A 6,947-nucleotide genomic window follows, 5' to 3' on the forward strand; every position below is an offset into this window, starting at 1 on the left:
ACACCTCAGCAGCTCACTTGCATTCGGAGAGATGCAGAGAAACAGGAAGCATGGCCTCACTGCTGATATGGAATATATTAATACATTTGCAGCAAATTCTTTCATTGTTGTCCAGCCCACTTCCTCCTTCCTCTTTCTGTGCTGTACTTTCAGCAAAAACCTCAAGACATTCCACGTTACAGAGACCCTGAAACAGCAACGTTACAACACAGTCTGGGATAGGACAGCAATTGAAAAAATACATTTATTTGAAATGATTTTACAGAAATTCTTTGTCTTATTTCTAATGCTCTCTGTCGCAGTGGGTAAGTAAGTGCTTGGAATTGTTTCCATAGAGTTCTATGTTGAGTTTCAATTTTGGATTGTGTGCTGGTGTTTGAGCCAGTATTTTGTAATTCACGATTTCCTATTTAAGGTGAAATTGGGCTTTCTCACAGTGCAATGGGAACATACAGTGTGAGATGTGACACTGAACAATGCTGTCCAGTTGTCCCACTCTTGGAGTCCAGTGTCTGACATTTGAGAATCCCATGCCAGCTCTGCACAAAGTTTCTGACTGAAGCACTAAACCTTTAAAAATGACCACATTAGGCAAAGTAAATGAACCTTCAGTATCTGTCCATCAAATAGACCCCTCAATATGCGATGTGTCTCTGTGATACTTTTGTGTGTTTCCGACTTTCACTGATACAATGTGGTAATGCCTTGGGGGAATGGATAGGAACTGGGGAATTGTTTTAATAATCCAACAGAGATGATTGAGAAGGAGTTAGGACAGTTACCCAGTCAGTGTGCCCCTCTGCGAGACTCTGAGTCGACAAACTAACAAGAGGCTAACTTGAATTGCTCTGACCAAGAATGCCTCAAAAGTCTGACATCATCCTGGCTGGCTCATGATCCAGTGAGTTTACTGCAAGTCCCTCAAATGACAACATAGCTTTCCTGAGACAGAAGGCTGAAACTGTTCATAATGTTCCAAATGCAGTCTGACCAGAGCCTTATACAGCCTCAACACTACACCCCTGCTCTTGAAATGAACGCCAACACTGCATTTGCCTTCCTAACCATAAACTGAACTTGCATGTTAATCTTAAGGGAATCCGGAACTAGGATTATAAAATCACTTTAAGATACAGATTTCTGAAGCCTTTCCCTTCTTAAAACATAGTCTATGCATCTATTCTTCCTACCAAAGTGCAGAACCTCACACTTTCCAACACTGTATTCGAAGCACCACTTCTTTGCTCATCCCTTTAGCCTGTCCACATCAATCTGCAGCCTCCTCACTTCTTCAACACTACCTGTCCCACCATATAGCTTTGTGTCATCTGCAACCTTAGCAGCAATGCCCTCAGTTGCAATGACCATATCAATAATGTATAACATGAACAACTCTAGACCCCACACTGACACTAATGGGACTCCATTAGTCACTGGTTAACATCCTTTCACCTTACTCTCTGCCTTCTGCCAGCCAGCCAATCCCTCTCCATGCCAGTACCTTGCTCCTAACACTATGGGCTATGACATTATTTTGCAGCCTCTGGTGTTGCACCTTCTCAAAGACCTTGTCGAAATTAAAGCAGATCATGCGGAGGTATGTGGGTTTCTGGTCGAGTATGGTGGGAGAGGGATAGGTTTCATTGGTAGGTCTGTGCATTCCACTGTGTGGTCATTGGGTTAGACTGAGGGTACTGGATACTGGATATTTGTGATAGGAGGTAGTGAAATGTGGATGAATTTAATTTTAGGGCTGTGGTAGCAAATGGTTTCAGGGGGTGGGGAGTTACTGAATGTTCCAGAAACAGGAGCTTGAACAATGGGTGGAGGGGGCTATGTGGATCAGGGCCAGGATGATATGGGGATAGGAACGAGTGTAGGCTCAAGGGGAAAGAGCAGAATCAGAGAATTGTTACAGCACAGAAGGAGGACATCCTGCCCATTGTGTCTGTACCAGCTCTTTAAACAATCATCGTTACCTCGTGCCAATCTCCTCTGTTTTCCCTGTATCCCTGCAGACCGTTTCAGTCCAAATCAGCAACAAATCTCCTCTTGAAAGGCTCAGGTGAACCTGCCTCCACCACAGTTCCAGGCCAGATCACATTTCCTTTGTTTGCAGATCACTTTAAATCTATGCCCCTCTTGTTCTTGTTCCTTTTACAGGCAGAAACCCCTTCTCCAGCCTGCTCATGATTTTGAAAGTCTCAATCAGATTTCCTCCCATCCTGCCTTTTCTCCAGAGAAAAAGTTCCCAACATCTTCAATCTCTCCGCATCCCTGAAATTCCTCATTCCTCGAATCATTCTTGTAAATCACTTCCTGCACACTCCGCCTGCTTTATTAACCTCACTCTCTGTCCGTCTGTACAAGAGCAGGGAGCTGCTGTGGAACTTATACAAGACCCTTGTTCATTTCCAGCTGAGGTATTGTGTGCAATTATAGGTCCCACACCACAGGAAGGTTGTGACTGCTTTGGAGAGTGAGTGTAAAAGTGATTTCTGAAAATGGTTCGAAGGATGAGGAAATTCAGCGATGAGGACAGATTGAAGACGTTGGGGCTGTTCTCTCTGGAGAGAGAGTGGATGAGAGGAAATCTGATAAAAACCAAAGTTACTGTGGATGCTGGAAATCAGAAACAGAATTTACTGGAAAAGCTCCACAGGTCTGGCAGCAACAGTAGAGGTGAATCAAAGTTAATGTTTCAGCTCCAGTGACCTTTCCCCAGAAATTCTCATTTACAACTTTGAGCTCAATACTGAGTTCAACTCCAACAGATTGTGAACCCAGTCCTTCCCTTTCCTTTGCTTGTCACATTCTCAGTCAGCATGTCCTCTCCCCCCTCCCCCATCTCCATGGAGTTATGTTCTTCCTAAATGCCCCCTTCCAGAAGAAAGTGTGTCTGTCGCTGTGTTCCTGGAGCTGACCTTCTCCTGCCCAGTGTCTCTCTCAGGGCAGGGAGCTCTGTGTCAGAGTGTACACACTGTTGTCTTTGTGCGTCGGTGGTGGAGTGGACAGTTGTGGATGTGATACCAATCAAGGGACTGCTTCATCCTGGGTGGTGTCAAGCTTCTTGGGTGTTGTTGGAACTGCAACCATCCAGGCAAGTCGTCCACCACACTCCTGACAGGGGGCTTGCAGGTGGTGGGCAATCTTTGAGGAGTCAGGAGGTCAGTTACTTACTGCAGGATACCTAGGCTCTGACTGGCTCTTGTAGCACCTTTGTTTACCTGATGAGTGCAGATGGGTTTCTGGTCATCAATAAACCCTAGATATTGGTAGTGGTCGATTATGTCATGGCAATACCATTAAATGTTAAGGAACAGCAGTTAGATTGCCTCTTAATCGAGATGGGGGTCACTGCTTGACACATGTGTGATGCAGGTTTTACTTATCACACGTCAACCCAAACTTGGATATTGTTCAGACCATGCTATATTTCAACATGGACTGCTTCAGTGTCTGAGGAGTCACAAATCGTGCTGAACATTGTACAATCATTGATAAACATCCTCATTTCTGACCTATTGATGGAGGAAAGATCATTGATGGTTGCACCTTAGGACTAGAGGGAGCTGCAGTGCTCCTGGCTGAGTTTATCCTGCTCTTCATTTGGAGATTCAGTCCATCCACAACAGGAAAACATTTACTATTCCCCATCCTCAACTCCACCCTGGCCCCAAAGTGGATCCTCCCAATTGTTGCAGCCCTCAAGCCCTCATCCCTGTCTCCCTCAGACGGTGCAGGACAAATGTAATGAGACAGACTTGATTCAGGAGTTCAAGGTCAAGGAATCCCGAGGAACCAGTGACCCTGAGATGATAGTATTCACATGGCAGTTTGAGAAGGAGATGATTGAATCACATGTAACAGGATTACAACTGAGCAAAGATCATTACAAAGACATGAGGGAGGAGCTGGCCAGAGTTGATTGGAAGGGAGTTCAGAAGGGAAGGTGGTGCAGCAGTAATGGCAGGGGTTTCTGGGGGAATTTGGGAGGCACAGCAGGAATTCATCCCAAGGAAGAAGGAACATACTCAGCAGAGGATGAGGCAAACATGACTGACAGTAGCCTAATTATGCCCTGGTCTAATGACCTCAGTTATCTCTCTCTTACATTTCAAATCGCTAAAAAAAATCTGTTGCAATCCTCTTTTCACTATGAGATCGTGTGCTCACATATTTCATCTTCTCCACCTCCTTGCTTTTTCAGTTATGCTCTGCTGGTCCTTAAAGTTTTCCTAGTCCTCTGGCTTCCACTCATCTTCAATATGTATTCGATTTTTTTATTTTGCTTTTCTGACTCCAGCCAGAACTTCAAGACAATCCAGGGGCAGAGGTGAGTGTAGCAGAAGAGGCTGGGGAAGCTGAAAAGTCTGAAGATATAAATAAGTGCATGAATGAGAAAGGTTTGGAAGCATATGAGCCAGGCACAAGCAGGTGGGACTGGTTCATTCTGGGGTTTTGATCTGGATGGACTGGTTCCTGATGAAGGGCTTTTACCCGAAACGTCGATTTCGAAGCTCTTTGGATGCTGCCTGAACTGCTGTGCTCTTCCAGCACCACTAATCCAGAATCTGGTTTCCAGCATCTGCAGTCATTGTTTTTACCTGGTTGGAGTGAAAGGTGTGTTTCTGGGCTGTTTATCCCTAAAGCTCAGCTGAGGAGATTAGAGGGAGATGGTGGTGATCATTCAGGAATCATCCGCGTCAGGGAGAGTCCCAGAGAAAATGGTTAATGGAACACCCCTGTGATAAAGATGGATAGGGTCCTTATTAGTAAGGGGATCAAGGGTTACAGGGAAAACACAGGAGCATGGGATTGAGAACCATATCAGTCGTGATCAAACTGTGGAACAGATATGATGGACAGAATGGCCTCATTCTGTTCCTCTACTTTATGGTCTCATTGTACAAGTCCCACTCCACAGCCTTGAGCACAAAATACTCTCTGAAGCTGTTGGTCAGTACAATGTGACATGAAAGAGCAAAGCTCAGAAGTTGTCGAAAACAGTTTGGTTTCTAATTAGTGACTAGAATCCACAACTACTGTTGATTATATCCAGGAGATTTTATCATGACTTAATTTCCAGGTTTTTCAGGTTTCTCATCTGTTCTGGTCTCAGTTATTTTCTATTCACAGGTCGGGATACATGGGCAGTTCTTATCCAATCCCCTGAAGCAGTGACAGGGACTGAGGGTGGGACAGTGACATTTTAAAGTGACAGTGATCTGTGGAGCAGTAATGTCGATTATACTGTAGACAAATATAATGTACACTGGCACCATTCCCGAGACGGGCCGATCATATTGGCACATTATCGAAACAGCGGTGTTTCCCGATCGAGAGAATTCTCTGAGCGGTTTCAGCTTTCCAGAAATGTGACCAGTAACAGCTACATTCTGACCATCAGAGAGCTGCAGCTCACGGGCCTCGGGGACCAAGGTCAACCGAGGCAAGAGAGAGGCCATGCTCTTCGGGAACTGGGCCGATCAATCCTTCATCCCATTCACCGTCAGGAATGACCACCTGAAGGTGCAGGGTTTTTGGTTCAGAGGGGCTGGGGCATGTGCCAAGTCTTGGGAGGAGCGTATCAAGAAAGTGAGGCAGAAACTGGGCAGATGGAAGCTACGGTTGCTCTGCATCATGGGTAAAAACCTGGTCATCAGGTGTGAGGCACTGTCAGTGTTGTTATACGTGGCACAGGTCTGGCCTATTCCCAGAACCTGTGCCGTTGCAGTCACTCGGGCCATCTTCCATTTTGTATGGAGATCAAAGATGGCCACAGTCTGAAGGGACTCGATGTACAAAGATCTGGGCAACGGGGGAAAAAACACACCCAATGCCACCCTCACCCTGATGGCCACCTTAGTGTGTGGCTGCATCAAGCTGTGAGTGGATCCCCGGTACGCAAACACCAAGTGTCACTACATACTGAGGTTCTACCTGTCCCCGGTGTTGCGAAGGATGGGCCTGGCCTCGCTGCCGCGGAACGCTCCAAGTAGTTGGACCATTCCATATCACCTGTCCTTCATGGAGAAGTTTATGAAGAAAAACACCTTTGTCCACAGGAAGTGGTCAGCACGTAGTGTCCTTGAGACCCTTTGGGTAAAGGAGAGGGCGGATCCAGTCGAGCGGTTCCCTGAGCAGACTGTCAAAGCCATTTGGCAGAATGCCTCATCGCCAGAACTTTCCAACAAGCACCAAGACATGGCTTGGCTGGTAGTGAGAAGGGCTCTGCCTGTGAGATCCTTTAATAACACCCGGACTCTCAGCCGCACCGCACGCTGCCCTTGAAGTGGCTACGGTGGGGACGAGACTGTCACACACCTCCTTCTGGAATGTGCCTACACAAAACAAGTCTGGAGATGAAGTTCGTCCTGAGCAGCACCATGACGCGGGACTCCACGCTCTACGGTCTGTTCCCCGGAATGCACACCGAGACGAACATCAACTGTGCCTGGAGGATCATCAACTCGGTGAAAGACGCTCTTCAGTCTGTCCGAAACCTGATGATCCTCTCGCTGAAGGAGCTGACCCCGAATGAGAGTTGCGGATTGGCACATTCCAAGGTCCAGGACTACGCGTTGAGGGACCTGCTGAAGCTTGGGGCAGCTGCCGCCAAGGCGCGGTGGGGAAAGACCACCATGTAACGTCTGCCTGCCAAAGAACAGGGGGCCCACGCAGTAAGTGGGCTCTGCTGACGCCTCAGCTAAATATATGGATATATGATTGGTAAACACACAGACCTGTAAATACAAATGATTAATTCCAATTTCTGTATGCAAAGAAATGGAATGTGTACATATGTATGGCATCACCAAATGTACAGATCGTCAAAATATTTTATGAATAAAGTATATTTTTGAAATAAAACAAAATCAGAGAGCTGCAGCTCAGTGACACCAATCTGTCAAATTTGGGGGAAAGTCTTTGGGAAAGGGACCAGG

The sequence above is a fragment of the Chiloscyllium punctatum genome, chromosome 11 (assembly GCF_047496795.1).
Source record: "Chiloscyllium punctatum isolate Juve2018m chromosome 11, sChiPun1.3, whole genome shotgun sequence".
NCBI lineage: Eukaryota > Metazoa > Chordata > Chondrichthyes > Orectolobiformes > Hemiscylliidae > Chiloscyllium > Chiloscyllium punctatum.